The sequence below is a fragment of the Balaenoptera ricei genome, chromosome 17, assembly GCF_028023285.1.
Source record: "Balaenoptera ricei isolate mBalRic1 chromosome 17, mBalRic1.hap2, whole genome shotgun sequence".
Classification (NCBI taxonomy): domain Eukaryota; kingdom Metazoa; phylum Chordata; class Mammalia; order Artiodactyla; family Balaenopteridae; genus Balaenoptera; species Balaenoptera ricei.
Window position 1 is genome coordinate 60,216,453 of NC_082655.1, and position 16,338 is coordinate 60,232,790.

The following is a 16,338-nucleotide window of genomic DNA, read 5'->3' on the forward strand; positions in this document are numbered from 1 at the left end:
AGGTGCTAAAAGTCCTTCAGTAAAAAATTTTTTAATTGTTTAATTTTGTTTCACTTGTGTTATTAACATTTATTTGATCATGAAAAACTTTTCTCCTTTAACTCCTATTAACATGATGTAGAACTGGGTTCCAAAGAACACACTTTGAGAACTGCTGCATAAGGAGTTAATTGTCTCATGGTTCAAATAACCAAGTGCCTTATGGATGTTTTACTCACTCATTTTTATTTGAAAGAAAAAAATGGACAATTCCTTAGGAGAACCTCTTATAAAGGCCTCCCCTTGGAAACTGACAGATATAACCAAAAAGAAATAAAAATGAGAAAGAAAATGTTTATCAGTTCTGAAACCAGTAAATACTGCCAATGATACAGTTTCACAAATCTTTGGCAGGAATTACTACCAGGTACAGTAAATTTTAATCATTGTGAAGAAAAACATCAAAGGTTGATGAGCAACTTCTCTTCCTGAAAAGGTGCAGTTTTCAGAGAAGTAACTAAAGCAAATTCTGCCAGTTCTCACTAATAGAGAGTAAATGCAGAACAGGACTGGAAACAGAGGAGACCTTGCAAGAAACAGATTTCTGCCCTAGAATGTCCCTGCCCCAAGGCTAAGCAAATGCAGAAAAATAACAGCCACTCCTTAGCATATTGTTATTGTTTATTTAATGATAACACTCTTTTTAAAAGTAACATATTTCTCCAACATGGCAATGGGGAAGAGATTCTCATCATCTAGAGACTCTAGAAGCAAGGGTGAGTAATTTTTACAGATGCAAATGTGGTTATGCAAGAAACAGGAAAAAAAAAAAAACAACATGGCCTCACCAAACTAAAAGCCCTTAGGCCCTGTAACTTTTCTCCATCCTGACTTCTTACCTCTTAGTTTTCTTGGGCTCCTGGAACAAAATACTACAGACTGAGTGGCTTAAACCACAGACATTTATTTTCTCAGAGTCTGGAAGCTGGAAATCTAAGATCAGGGTGCTGGCATAGTGGGTATCACAAATGTTCTCTTCCTGCCTCACAGATGGTCACCTTCTCACTGTGTGCTCACATGGCCTTTCCTTGGTGTGTATGCTTTCTCCTCCTCTTCTCATAGGGGCACTAATTTCATCATGAGGGTCCCACCCTCATGACCATATCAAAACCTAATCACCTCCCAAAAACCCACCTCCAAATACGACCCACATTGGGAGTTCAACATATGAATTTTGAGGTAAGACAAGCATTCAGTCCATAACACTTGCCCAGCTACCATAGGTGAACAATCCAAAGTCAAAGAACTACTCCTTCATACCCTTAATGTAAAACATACACAAAATCCACCCCCAACCCCCCACCACCAATCCACACACACTGGAACTCACACAACTCACTAGAAGTGAAGTTTGTTGCATTTTTCCCCATCACATATAGAGAGCAAAACATTCAGAAATAAAGATTTCTAACAAAAGAACACATCACGACAACGGTCTGGCCATGGAAATCAAAACAGTGTTATCAAGCATGTGAATCCAGTTGCCAACTTACAGGAAATGCAGAAGATAAAGAAATATGGTGATATGTAAAAAACTTTATACATCTAATTCCTTGGGTTCTTCAAGATATTTATTATGATGGAACAAAAGGGAAAGAGAGAGAATGTGTAGATTTAAAAAACACTTTAAAAGTAATATAAAGTTTTAAAAAGTGGGCCTACACTCTTGGATGATAAAATCATAAAGAAAAGCAGGGAAGTACTTCTTATAAAAGTCAGGATAGTGGGTACTTTTGGAAGGAGAGGAGACATGATTAAGATGGGACAATAAGATAAATAAGTCCTGGGATGTAATGTACAGGATGGTGACTACAGGTAATAATACTGTATTGTATATTTGCAAGTTGCTAAGAGGGTAGATCTTAAAAATTCACATCACAAGAATAAAAAAAAAAAAAAATTGTAACTATACGAGGTGATGGATGTTACCTAAACTTATCATCGTAATTATTCTACAATATATACATATATCAAATCAATTTTTTGTACACCTAAAACTAATACAATGTTATATGTCAGTTATATCTCAATAAAAAATAAGATTCAAAAACAACAAAATGAAAACAGGAAAATGAAGGGGCTTCTTGCATGGCTACTAAAATTCTATTTCTTGACCTAAGTAATGGTTATAAGATAATTCATTTTATTTCAGTTATGTAAGATAGGTAAGTTCTTGAGATCTTTACTGCATAGTGCCTATAGCTAATTTCATATTCATATTAGTTTTGTATACTTAAACCTTGCTAAGAGGGTAGATCTTATGTTAAGTGCTCTTACCACAGATAAATAAATAAGTAAACATAATAATAAATGAGGTAGGAGGAAACTTTGATAGGTAATGGATATGTTTATGGCCTTAAAGGTGGTGATAGTTTCACGAGTGTCTACTTATCCCCAAACTCATTAAATTGTATGCATTAATTATGTACAGATTTTTTATGTCAACAATACCTTAATAAAGTGGTTTTAAAAATTATTCTGTTTACAATCATTCATTAATCTCTGCATTCCTTTTTTGCTTTCTTTGTGGTTTATTTTACAATAAAATAGTTTAAAAATGTGACAGAAAGCACAGCATGCAAAACATAGACTAACATATTCTTTGCAAACAGATTAACTCCAGAAACAAGATGAATTTTTAAAGAGGAACTATAGTCTTAAGAGAATTATAAATATACGAAATAATATAAACTATTGTCTACAGGTAATTCCCCACCTTTTCAAGTTCCCAGAGAAGTTATTAAATTTATATAGGCATAGGTATTCAACCCTATGATTATAAGTTTGAAAATCTATTTGAAAGAAATTCTTCCCAGAAAATAAGTGAAGTAAGTTGTCTCAAAACAAATCAAGAACAAAATAAAGCACTGATGAAGCTATTATACAACAACAAAGAATGTATTACAAAAGAATTCTTTCAGATTTCAAGGAAAAGTTTACTTCTATGAGCACAAAGAAAGAAGGAAAGCTTCACTTTATGTAAAGTTAATTTAACCCTGAAACAAAACCTGGCCAAAATAGTGATAATAAAATCACAGTCGCATGTCAATAAAAATTCAACAGCAAAAATTGTTAATAAAATGTTAATATTTTTAATCCATTGCTGATTGAAATTCTACTATTATATGACTAGAATGAGAATTCTACTATTCTCATTCCCAGAGTATAAGAATGATTTAATACTAGAAGTCTTGTTAATATAATTTCTCTCTAAAAAAAAAAAATGATGAAGGGAAAAACACTCTGTAATCATAATAGGTGCCAAAAAGTCATCAAACTCTTATTTTACACTTTGAAAAATTCTTAATAAAGATCTTTAACATGATTTAAAAAAAAAACTCACTAACAGAACTTTTTACTCTCAACACTGCTATTAATACTGTTCTAGAAATGACATATTGTTCTAGAAATAGCAAAGGAATTGTTAAAAATGTTTTCTAAGAATATGAAATATAATTTCATAATAATTGAAAGGACTCCTTACATAGTAGGGGCTCAGAATTTGTTAAATCGTTTTATTTGCAGATAAAAAATTGACATATGTGCACTGCCATGTGTAAAACAGATACCTAGTGGGAACCTGCTAGATAATGCAGGGAGCTCAGCTCAGTGTTCTGTGGTGGCCTAGATGGATGGGATTGCGGGGAGAGTTGTCCAAGGGAGGGACTATATGTATGCATATATCTGCTTCACTTCGTTGTACAGCAGAAACTAACACAACGTTGTAAAGCAACTATACCCCAATTAAAAAAAAAAAAGTTTCTACATGAAGAAAACAAAATATTGACTAAAATGACTTAAGAGAGTTTCACAAAGGCATCCAGTTACAAAATTAATATTTTTAAATGTAACTTTCCTATATCAGTAAATAACTACTTTAAAGAAAATAAACATACTCCAATCAAAATAGCTACTGTTATTCAATAGCCTTATAGACATCAAATGTTAATAGTGAGAGATGGGATTACATGTGCTTTTTTTCCACTCCTTTGTTAGTTTTCTATGCTGCTTTTAAAAGAGACATGTATTAATTTTATTATCAAAAAACTAAAGATCTATTTTCTTTAAAAATTGAAGAAACATATCAACAAATTTTACCTTTGTATTTTAATAGATGATACTTTTAAAAGGAGTCTTTAGTAAAGACTCACTTGGTAGAATTATTTTTTAGTACTAGAAGAGTTTTTAGAAGGTGTCTAACTCAAGCTCTCATTTTCAAACTGGAAATTTAGGGCCTCACAGTTTACAAGGTTTGTTTCAGGTTTCTAGTCAATGACAAAGGCAGGATTAAAACCCAAGACTTCTGGTTTCGAGTCCATATTTCCTTTACTTTTACCTAATTTCTCTTATCCATTTCACTCACATTATATTAAGAATAATGTCTTGGCTATTAATGGTCTTTGTTGAATTGGATTTAGATTTTAGAGTATTAATAAAACACTTCTTTCAACTCACACTGATACTTTGAGCTTGGAGCCAAGATTTATCAGTGGAAATTTAGAGATTCAGTCTAGCCTGGTATCAAAAATTCTTGCAGGTGTGTTTTCTCATTTGACACTGACCATTCTGCCACAGCCATGAGATATTTATTTTCTGCTGTCCATAAAAACTAAAAATGGGAAAACGTTCCCCTTTCCAGTGGCTTCTCTGCCCCCTGCTCTCCTTTCTACCCATCTAAGAACAGAAACAGATAAAGGTGACATATCTATTCACAAAAATACATGTCCTCCTTGCCCGTTTGTGAAAACTCTTTAAACAGAATTAAAGGTTTTGTGGCCAGATGCTAGATATTGTTTTATTAACAAAGTGGTTGTACTAATTTATAATCATGTTTTCATGATTCCAATCTACAGACTTGATTCAGAAACATATTCTTCTTGTAAATCTAGTCTTAAATCCTAGCATAGCTAAACATAGCCACCATGGTCAACATTAATTATTAATAAAATAGGGTAATAAGTTACAAGTTGCAAATCATTAGTACCTAGGACCATAAGTAAATCACAAGAGTGCAGGCAGTATGGGTTAGACTAGGAAAGGATGAGTAATTACAGGTCTAATAATCAGGAAGCAGAGGCAGATGAGGAGAGAGGCTAGGGATCCAGCAGTTTCTGACTAACTTTACAGTATGTACCAAATTGCTCTGTACTTATAGGATGAGAAGGACACCTCCCACCTACCTGTACTTCTGCATTATGATTATATAATCCGCTCTTCTACATGACTTTTTTTCATAAATATCTCCCTCCATATGCACCCAAAACACCTCTCCTGTCATCACTCTCAACTCATGGTTGTGCTTCCTCCTTTGCTGAAAAGACTGAAAAAATCAGAAGGCACCCTCACAGGCTACCACCATCATATTTGCCATAGTAACTACCCTCCTATGCTCTGTTTTCCTATTTTTATAGGTGAACTGCCTGCATCCTTATCTAAGACAACCTCTTAGTTAGCCACTAGGTCATATCCAGCCCAGCTATTCAAGGATACAGCGCCTCAAATCTCTCTTCTACTTGCAACATCAATTTCTCACTCTATACCAAATCATTTCCATCAGCGTTCAAGCACTTTGTTATTTCTTCCATACTAAATTAAAAAAAAAAAAAGAACACACACATTCAACTCTCTTGACCCCATCTCTCCATTCAGATTCTACCCCACCACTCTGCTCCTTGTGTATGCTATCCAGCCCCTGTTCCTTTCCTTCTCTGGCCTTTTCCACTCCATGGAACGACATTCAGATCAGGGTCTCCACTGACCCCCATGTTACTAAATCCCCTGATCAACTCTCAATTTTCATCTTATTTGATCAACTAGAAGCATTTAAAGTGGTTCTATACTTGGCTTTCAAGACATGCTCTTGAGAAAAGGGTACCCTCCTACACTGTTGGTGGGAATGTAAGTTGGTTCCACCACTACAGAGAACAGTGTGGAGATTCCTCAAAAAACTAAAAATAGAGTTGCCATATGATCCAGACAACTTCCACTCCTGGGCATGTATCTGGACAAAACTCTAATTCGAAAAGATGTACGCACCCTTATGTTCACAGCAGCACTATTTACAACAGCCAAGACATGGAAGCGACCAAAATGTGTGTCAACAGATGAACGGATAAAGAAGATTTGATATATTACTCAGCCATAAAAAAGAATGAAATAATGCCATTTGCAGCTACATGGATGGACCTAGAGATTATCATACTAAGCAAAGTAAGTCAGCAAGAGAAAGACAAATACCATACGATATCACTTACATGTAGAGTCTAAAATATGACTCCAATGAACTTATCTAAGAAACAGAAACAGACTCACAGACATAGAGAAGAGACTTGTGGTTGCCAAGGGGCAGAGGGGATTGGTGGAGGGTTAGATTGGGAATTTGGGACAAGCAGATGCAAACTATTATATATAGAATGGATAAACAAGGTCCTACTGTATAGCACAGGGAACTATATTCAATATCCTGTAATGAACCTTAATGGAAAGGAATATGAAAAAGAATATATATATATATATATATATATATATATATATATATATATATTTATATATATAAAACTGAATCACTTTGCTATACACCAGAAACTAACATAACATTGTAAATCACCTATACTTCAAAAAAAAAAAAAAAAACAAGACATGCTCCTGATTTTCTTCCCCCTCAATGGTTATTCCTACTCTGTTTCTTTTACAGCCCTTCCTCTTCTCTCAGACCTTTTAATTCTTAAGAGCCTCACACTCAGTCCTTTAACCTCACCGCCTTGGTGATTTTATCCTCATTCATGGCTTTCAGTAACACCCTGTAATGGGCAACACTCAAATCTATATCTGCAGCTCACAATTTTCCCCTGAACTACATATTCATATATCTAAGGTTCTAAAGTGACATTCAGAATTGAGATTAACATATCCACAACAGAGCCTTTCTTCTCTCCCAAATGATGCTCCCACTTTCCAACCCAGTTAATGGAATTGCCACTTATTCAGGTCCTCAGATCAAAATCTTTAGGCTTATCTTGATTCCTCTCTTTGCTTCACACCCTACATCCAATCCGTTAACACATTCTGATGACTCAACCTTCAGATTATATATAGGACCTAACCTCTCCCTAAAACTCTCACTATTGTCACCCTGGACTGTCACTAACTTCTTGCACCTGACTTACAACATCTTCCAAACTGGTTTTCCTGCTTTCATGCTTAAGCCAGTCCAGTCTGTTTCTCAATAAGGCAGCCAGAGTATCATTTTAAAATGTAAGTCGTATCCTATCACTCTTCTGCTTAAAACCCTGCATAGAAAATAAATATCTCCCCACTTAAGAGCAAAAGCTAAATTCTTAATATTGCCTACAAAGCCCCACACATCTGGTCCCACCATGCCTCTCTGACCTCCTCATTGCTTCCCCTTGGTCCTTCTGCTTCAGCTACAATGGATTCCCTGGTGTTCCTGGAAGAAATGAGGAACACTTTTACCTCAGGGCCTTTTCACCTGCTGTTCTCACAGCTTACATATACAATCTGTTCACAAATTCTGATAACTCTACATTCAAATTAACTCTAGAAGCTGATCTCTTCTTAACACAAAAGTGTTCTCACATATTCCCCCCAAATATCTATAGGGCTCAATCTGCTCAGAATTAGGCCTACCCTCATTGCAACCCCTAACTCTTTGGATATTCCCAAACCCTCTTACTTTCTTTATTTTTTTCATTGTACTTAGAATCTTCTTACATAGCACGCAACTTATTTATTATATTTTATTTTCTCTCCCCACCTACCAGAATGAAAGCTCTGTAAGGGCAGGATATTTGTTGTTTTGTTCACTGCTTTATTTATTTTTTTTTTTAACTTTTTATTTTATATTGGAGTATAATTGATTAACAATGTTGTGATAGTTTCAGGCGTACAGCAAAGTGATTCAGTTATACATTTTCCCACTCTATTCATACTATTCAGAACTATACCTGGCACATAGTAAACAAATAGACAATTAAGTGAGTGAATGAATGAATCTAATTGAGTAGCTCATTACCACGATGGGATTTACAAGAAGGATTTGTGCTGTCAGAATACCCTGTTACTAATATCAAAAATAATATCTTACATTTGTTTAGCATTTTATTTATTGTTTGTATAAAGTTTTTGTACCATAGGTCTTTACACTCTTACAGTTAGCAAAATGGTTTTCTAGAGAAATCGGTACTGAATTTAAGGCTGATGCAATCAACAAGATATTTCCAAATAGCTGAATCTTTGTTGAAACCCAAGCTTGGTTTGTGATACCCCAGGATTCGGGAGCTATGATATTTCCACCCGACTTTCCTCAGATCCTCAGATTGTTAACTGATCCCATTCTTTCCTTTTGATTGTCACAGTATATTTTAAATTTATTTAATAAAACATGTAGCTCAAGGTATCATAATTTAATCTGTAAGCCCACCTGCTCTGTGACCTCTGGTACAGATAACTCGCCTGGAGAGGTACTTGGAGGCTACAAGTATAAACTGCCCCAAGGTAATTTCCCACACAACACTGGAAGTATTTAGACCATCTGCTGACTTTGGGTAGACATGTTGCAACTAAATTTTTATGTTAAAACAAGTATCAATTTGTGCTAAAAGATGATAATCATTTCTGATTTGTGGAATATACAAACCTGTCTTCAAAGATATCAAATTGGAGAAATGAGACCAGATTATTAAAAGAACTGATCTGTGTCTTGAGAAGCTTAGAAATTTGACCCTGTCAATATTTGGAAGACCTGTTTTTAATGCACAAAAACATCACTGATGCATGTGTTTAGTTTGGGTTTGTTTTCCCCTCTTCCAGATGTTAAAATACAAGGGATTTCAAAAGAACAATAACTATAAAACAAATGCCAATATTTTTCAGTTCTCTCTAATACTAAACCAAAAGACCAGTTCTATGGAGAGTTCCAATTGCAATTTCCTGGGGAATTATAATGGACAAGAGTATTTTAACCTGGCACTGTAGGACCTGATGTTTCTACAAATGCAGAAAACTGGTAACATGGCTGTTATTATCAGCTCTCTGTGTTGGTGGTACTAAAAAGATTCATCTTCCTTTTCTCTTAGAACCATTGTAAACCAGAGCCACCAAAAATTCTTTGCAAGATGTCAGACTAAGACAGGGTAGAGGATCCATCTTATGAAAGGTAAAACCCACTACTAAAGCAAAAGACTGTAGACCAACCTGGGAAAAAACCTGACTCTGGCCTGGCTGCATCTGGTTAGGTACTCTCTCTCTCTCTTTCACACACACACACACACACACACACATACACCTTTATCCCACCACCATCACTCAGACACATTTCTGATTGCAGTTTGTAGAATCTCGGTCTTGTAGGCTCTTACACATCTCATGGTTCTGATCAGAACTTTTTGTTAAGGGAGGAGCATCTACAGGTTCTTGGTTAGAGAACCGAGTATTACTCCAGCCTAGTATAAATCTTAGAACACATGACATGCAACTGCAAAAAAAACAGTGAGATAATTTTTCACTCTCTATACCGTGATTATCTCCAAGTATAGTGAAAGTTCCCACGATTGTAAATTACTGGACTGTTTTGCCTACACAACTGAGAAAAAAAACAAGGGTGTTTCCCATTAGCCTGGCAAAATGCTTCTCAGCCCTCAATCTATATTTTACTATTGCGTAGAAGGCTGAATTACTAAGTGAAAAAGTAAAGTGCTAACTACACAGGTACCGAGGAAGAGAGTTGCTTCCTGTCTAGTTCCAGACTGCTTGCATCACTGAATCAGGCATTTCCCCTCATGACTGGAAATGTCTCTGCTTCCTGCCTGTCCTCCTTTGATGTGCTCTGCATCCCTGGAGTAGACAGACCTTCAGTGAAGTGTTAAATGACCAAGTCATCCTGAATGTGCTGAATGGATATTTAATGTCATGAGGATGTTAAGAAATAATTCAAAAGCACACCCTCAAACTGTCTTTTTAATTTAGAAAGGAGAGCAAAGTGTTTTAAGATGCATGTATTTATTACAAAGCTATATCCCTACCCAACACCATGCATAAACAAAAATTACAGTAAATTACATTTCATGTTTTAAAAATAGGAATTAATTAAACTAGAGAAATGGGTGAAGGTGGTCAGAAGATACAAACTTCCAGTTATAAAATAAATCATTCCTGGGGATGTAATGTACAGCATGATGACTATAGCTAACAATACTGTTTTGTATGTCTGAAAGTTTCTAAGACAGTAGATCTTAAAAGTTCTCATCAAAAGATGAAAACTCTAATTCAAAAAGATACATGCACCCCAATGTTTATAGCAGCACTATTTATAATAGCCAAGACATAGAAGCAACCTAAGTGTCCATTGACAGATGAATGGATAAAGAAGATGTAGTTTATAAATATACAATGGAATAGTACTCATCCATAAAAGAGAATGAAATAATGCCATTTGCAGCAACGTGGATGGATGTAGAGATTGTCATACTAAATGAAGTAAGTCAGAAAGAGAAAGACAAATATCACATGATATCACTTATATGTGGAATCTAAAATATGACACAAATGAACTTATCTACGAAACAGAAACAGACTCACGGACATAGAGAACAGACTTGTGTTTGCCAAAGGGGAGAGGTGGGGGGAGGGATTAATTAGGAGTTTGGGATTAACAGTTACACACTATTGCATATAAAATAGATAAACAATAAGGACCTACTGTATAGTACGGGGAACTATATTTGATATCTTGTAATAAACTATGATGGAAAGGAATCTGAAAAAGAATATAGATATTATATATATATATATATATAAAACTCAATCACTTTGCTGTACACCTGAAACTAACAAACATTGCAAATCAGCCATACTTCAATTAAAAGAAAGTTCTCATCACAAGAAAAATATTTGTAACTATGTGTAGTGATGGACTAAACTTATTGTGGTAATTATATTTCGATATGTACATGTATCAGATCAGTACACCTAAAACTAATATACTTTTATATGTAAATTATAGCTCAATTAAAAATAAATAAAACTGAAGAAAAATCAATCTATCAAATTTCAGATAGCCTTTCTCATCTTAAAATGAGGAAAAGAAATTTTCAAAGATTTATAGATTACTCTATATATATTTTAACACTTTTGAAGGTGAAAATACATTATAAAGTCAAAAGGCAATTAATAAACTGGCAAAACTATTTCAGTATAAATGACATAAAAAGGTTGATGTCTATGTTAATGTATAACATATAAAGATGTCTTATAAATCAATGTGAATAGCCTAGTAGAAAAATAGGCAAAGGACATGAAGAGGAATTTTACCAAAGAACTAAATAAATACTAGGTTATGATGTGGCACTTTATTAATCTCCAAATCTCAGTAATTTAGCACAAGAAAATTGATTTCTCATTCGTGTGACAAGTTTATCACAGATTGGGGGGGAGCTCTGTTTCACATAGTCACTTAGGGATCTAGCCTAAAGAAGGTCCCACCAATTTACAGCTGTTCCATTTGAAACCTGTGCCCTTCTTAGCCAACAAAGAAGTATGAGAAGAGGGAAGAGAATCACCTGTAATCTTTTCTCTGCCTTGGCCCAGAAGTAACACAGGTCACACTTTTGCTCCCAACTTCCTTGGCTAGTACTAATAATGTACCTTTCCAATTCCAGCACTGCTGTCTCTGCCAGCCTCTCAAATTGGCAAAGGTTAAGAAAAAAGAAGAAAGAGGGAAGGAGGGAAGGAAGGAAGGTAAGAAAAAGAAAGACAGGAAAAAAGAAAGAAGGAATCTGTGTTGATCAAGGTATTTCTTGTCAAAACAGCAGTGTGAGCAAAGGGAACGAGACATGAAAGTGTATGACATATTTGGAATTCTGCAAGGTCTTTAGCTGGGAGAGAAAGGACAGCAAGAAATAGGTTGGGAGGCAAAGAGAGGCCATCTGATAAAGGACCTTACAAAATTTAGGCTTCACTCTGAAGGGATTACTGATGACTTTTAAGCAGAAAGTGCTATGATCAAATATGTATTTTGAAAAATTGCTCTGGTTGCTGTAAAAAAAAATGGAGGTGGAAAAACTGGAGACTGAGATCAAGGAAGACACTGTGGCAGGGACTAATAAAAGTATAAATTAAAAATTAAGAATATCCACTATATAACACATTTGAGGATACCTATTAACTTAACTCAGGAGGGGGAGATCATATTCCCATGTCAATTTCATACAAAAACTAAGCATTATAAACCAACTTAATTAACCAAGCTACAAGATTTACAGTTAATCTTACAGCTGGTACAAGAAGTTGCAAAATCATTTCCCCAACTGTTCATACCACCAAGATCTTATCATTGTGAATTTTTTTGGATACTGTGCTCTCCTTCAGGTTACTGTAATGAAATGGGTTCTAATAAGCTCCAGACTCCAGAAAGCCAGCTACCTTCAACAGTATGCCTTCTCTCCTTCCAAAACCCAGAGGCTACATGCAAACCTTTCTCTGATTTCACAAAGGGAGGAGGGTTCTTAGTGTCATCTTCTTGCAGTAAACTTTTGTCTTCTATGGGGCATGTTCATTTTTTCTCTCTATAGAATTACTCCAAAGTCCCTTTGATATCTTTTGCCTTTCTTTCTCTATCATCTCTTCAACTGATTCAATATACCACTTGCGAGAGAGTAAATCGTAGGAGTTAAGGACACAGACTAAAGTCAGACGGTCTGAATTCAAATACTAGTGCCACCATCTAATTCCTCCATGACCTTGAGCTGGCTACTTAGCCTCTCCATATAGCCTCAGTTCCTTCTAAAATGAGGATAATAATAATGCCTATTTGTGGATCCATACACTTAGCACTTTTTTTTTTTCACTTAGCACTTTGACTTTGTAGTTGTTCTCAGTAAGAAGCAGAGTCTATTCCCCTCCTTTTGAACTTGGACTAGTGTTTTGATTTGCTTTGTCTAATAGAATATTAGAAAGTGATTGTGTGCAGTGTAAACTTAGGTTACAAGAAGCATTGCATGCGTCCACTCTTTCTCTTGGAATCTTGGTGTGGCCATGGGAATACTCCTAGGTTAGCCTTTTGAAAAATCAGAGACCACATAGAAAAGAGCCAGGTTGTCCTATCTAAGGCCATCCTAGACCCACAACTCCCATTCCAACTTGACAGCTGACTGCAGACAAATGAGCAAACAAAGCCAAGGTCTTTTGAGCTTAGTCCAGATCAGCAGAAACAGTGACTTGTAAAAAACAATGCGTTGCTATTGTTGTAAATTGTTTTACATTTTTAAGTTTTTGAGTGGTTTGTCATACAATATTATTGTTGCAATAGACAACTGATACGCTGTCTCATAGTGTTGAGGTTTAAATGAGTTGATACATGTCAAGTATTTAAAACAATGGTTGACATTTAGTAAGTCTTATATAAATGTTGATTTTATTATTATTTGTAGTAGTAATAGTAGTAGTAGAGAAATGGGACTTGGATTGGAAAGACAGATCTAAGAACAAGAATAAAGGTGGCTACAGAAAACATGACAATAGATGGGGCTCATAGAAAGCATTTAAAAACCTAATTTCATCTGCTTTTTAAAACTTGGTAGATTGAAAAGTGCCTTTATTTTTGCCAAGTCTAGAAACATTCCCAAAATTAAAGGAATAAAAAATTGTAAAATTCCACAAAGACAATGAGAACAAGAGGTTAGCAAATGAAAAAAGTTACATCAATTAGAAGAGAACAGGTTCTTCTTAGCAAAAATTCTTTCATCAGATTCTATGCATGGAAGGCGGCGGTAAGAAGTGTGGCTAACAGAGAAGCATTGGAGACAAATGTCTGTGCAACTTAGTTTGATTCCAGTCCCACAACCCTACCAAGCAAAGAAAGACTACTACTATTTCCACCCATCTCCCCAGCCCCTCATAGGAGTTTGAAGATAATTTTCTTGGGGAACAGGACCTAAGGGACTGAACTTTGAACAATAAGCAAAGTAGAAGGAGGTACTATGGTAAAGAGAAGAGATGAAGAAATCTGCATGCTTAAAAGAGTAGATCTCCAGACCCCTCCTTTCCACCTTAGCATTTGTAGATAGCTTTACACTAACTACCCTCTTCTAAGAGATAAGAAGACTTTTCTCTGCTTTTAGCAAGAGACACCATGAACAAAACAAAACAAAACAAAAAAAGAGGGGAGAAAAACTCAAGTGTAAATAATGCAGGTAAAAACCGGACATTTAAATCTCTCTGTCTCACAGCATAAAAGAAAATATTGCAACCACAAATCAAGACTAGGTTTCTATACAAAAAAAAAAAAAAAAAAAATAGGGAGAATCAGAGAATAAGAACTCAAAATGGAGGCTCTAATTAGTCACTCACTACTTTAAACTAAGACACCAAAAAAGTGTACCCTTATTGTAAACAGGCATTGTAAGTAACACAACCTTTGATAGACTTATATAGCCAAGCTTTTCGTCATTGGGATGGTCCAAGAAATCTCATACCTGGAACTCAGATTAAGATGATCCCAGACTGGAAGTGCCTTCAGTTGCCTGACAAAAGAGAACAAAAGTCCTTTCTAGGGGATGATATTCATCATTCTGGACTTCAAATTATTCTTACAAATGAGGTTTCTAAAACAATGTCTAGCACACAATGTGATGTGCCATAGCCAGACACACAAAGAAATAAGACCCCATGAGTGAAAATAAGCAGAAAAACAGGAGATAGAAACATACCCACAAATACTTGATATTCTACCCTTATCATAAACAACTAGTGGAGGTATAAGAAGACTACAAAGCATACGTGCTTACTCTATTCAATAAAAAAATAAAAGACCAAGCTTAAATATTTCAGCAGGCACTATAAACTATAAAAAGTGGCACAGCACATTAAAAAAGAACCAAATATAAAATCAAGAACAGAAGAACATAATAAATTTGGAAAGGAATTTCTATGGGATTTATCGTTTGATTAGACAATATTAAAGAAAAAATTAGTAAACTAGAAGAAAGATTTGAAGAAACTAAACAGTGTGAAGCACTGAAAGACAAAGGGATGAAAAATATGGAGGAAATGGTAAGAGATTTTGAGAGTATAATGATAAAGTATAACATCTCAGAAGTAGAATATAGAGAACATGGCAGAGAAAATATTTGAAGAAATAAGATCTAAGATTTTCTAGAACTGATAAAAGATAGCAACGCACAATCAAGAAGCTTCAAAAATCTAAAACAGGATAAACAAAAAGAAATCCATATCTGGAAACACCGTAGTAAAACTTTATAAAAATTAACACCAATAGGCAAAATTTTTAGAGTCATAGGGAAAGGGACAGATTATTTTCAGAATAGCAACGTATCCTATTACCAGCAACTCTACATGCCTGAGTAAGTTTTACAATGTATATCCTCAATAAGCAGATCTCTAAAATAGACCTAAATACCACCTGTGAGGTAGGCCATTCCATTGTTGGATAGCTCTAAATGTTAAAAAGTGCTTTCTTTCGCTAAGCCATTATCTGACAACTTGTGCCCAATGGTGTACTGGTAAATGATACATTTTTAGTATTTGCTGGTTTCTGTGGCAGAAGTACTCTCACCATGGCTTGTTTCAGGCAAACAATGGGATGTCACTGAATGCAGAGCTGAGAAGAGATGCTTGTCATCAGCTCTCCCAGGCCAGTAGGAGCCAGTACTGGAACATTCTTGATTGTACTCCTGATTATGTCTTTTCTTGTCAAGGTGAAATATGCCTAATTCTTTAATTATTTCCCTGATGTAGTCAATTATCTGTAGAATATTCATTCATTCAATGGTTATTTATTAAGAACTTACTATTTGCCAGGAAAGGTTCTAGGAACTAAGTATACATCAGTGAACCAAAAAAATGTCTTCATGGAGCTTATGTTATAGTGAGAAGAAAAAGATGAACAAACAAGGAAACATGCAATCTGTCAAATGTTGATAAATGACATGGAGAAAAATATATGGGAATATGGTAGGGGGAATTGCTATTTTATAAGGGGGAAGACCTCACAGATAAAAGACCATCATATATTTCTTCTCTACTCTCACTCTTTGCCATAATACTATTGATTAATTCGAGAGCAAAACAGTTGGCATGAAGAAAGTTGAATTTATGAAAACTTTAAGACGAGCTTACATAGAGTATGTAATAATAATTATAATAAATAATAATACATAGAGTATTATTTTTGTCTGTTTTGTGCACTGAAATATCCCACACAACTAGAACAGTGATTGGCACGTAGTATTACTTGATAACTATGTGCTGAATTTTTAAAAAAGG

The 16,338-nt window shown here is 35.0% G+C and overlaps 1 long non-coding RNA gene across 1 annotated transcript in view; it reads right to left on the reverse strand.

Moving 5' to 3' along the window:
* The window catches only part of LOC132351871 (uncharacterized), a 71,576-nt gene that overhangs the window by 5,312 nt on the left and 49,926 nt on the right, over window positions 1-16,338 (reverse strand). The gene's annotated exons all lie outside the window — the stretch shown is intronic.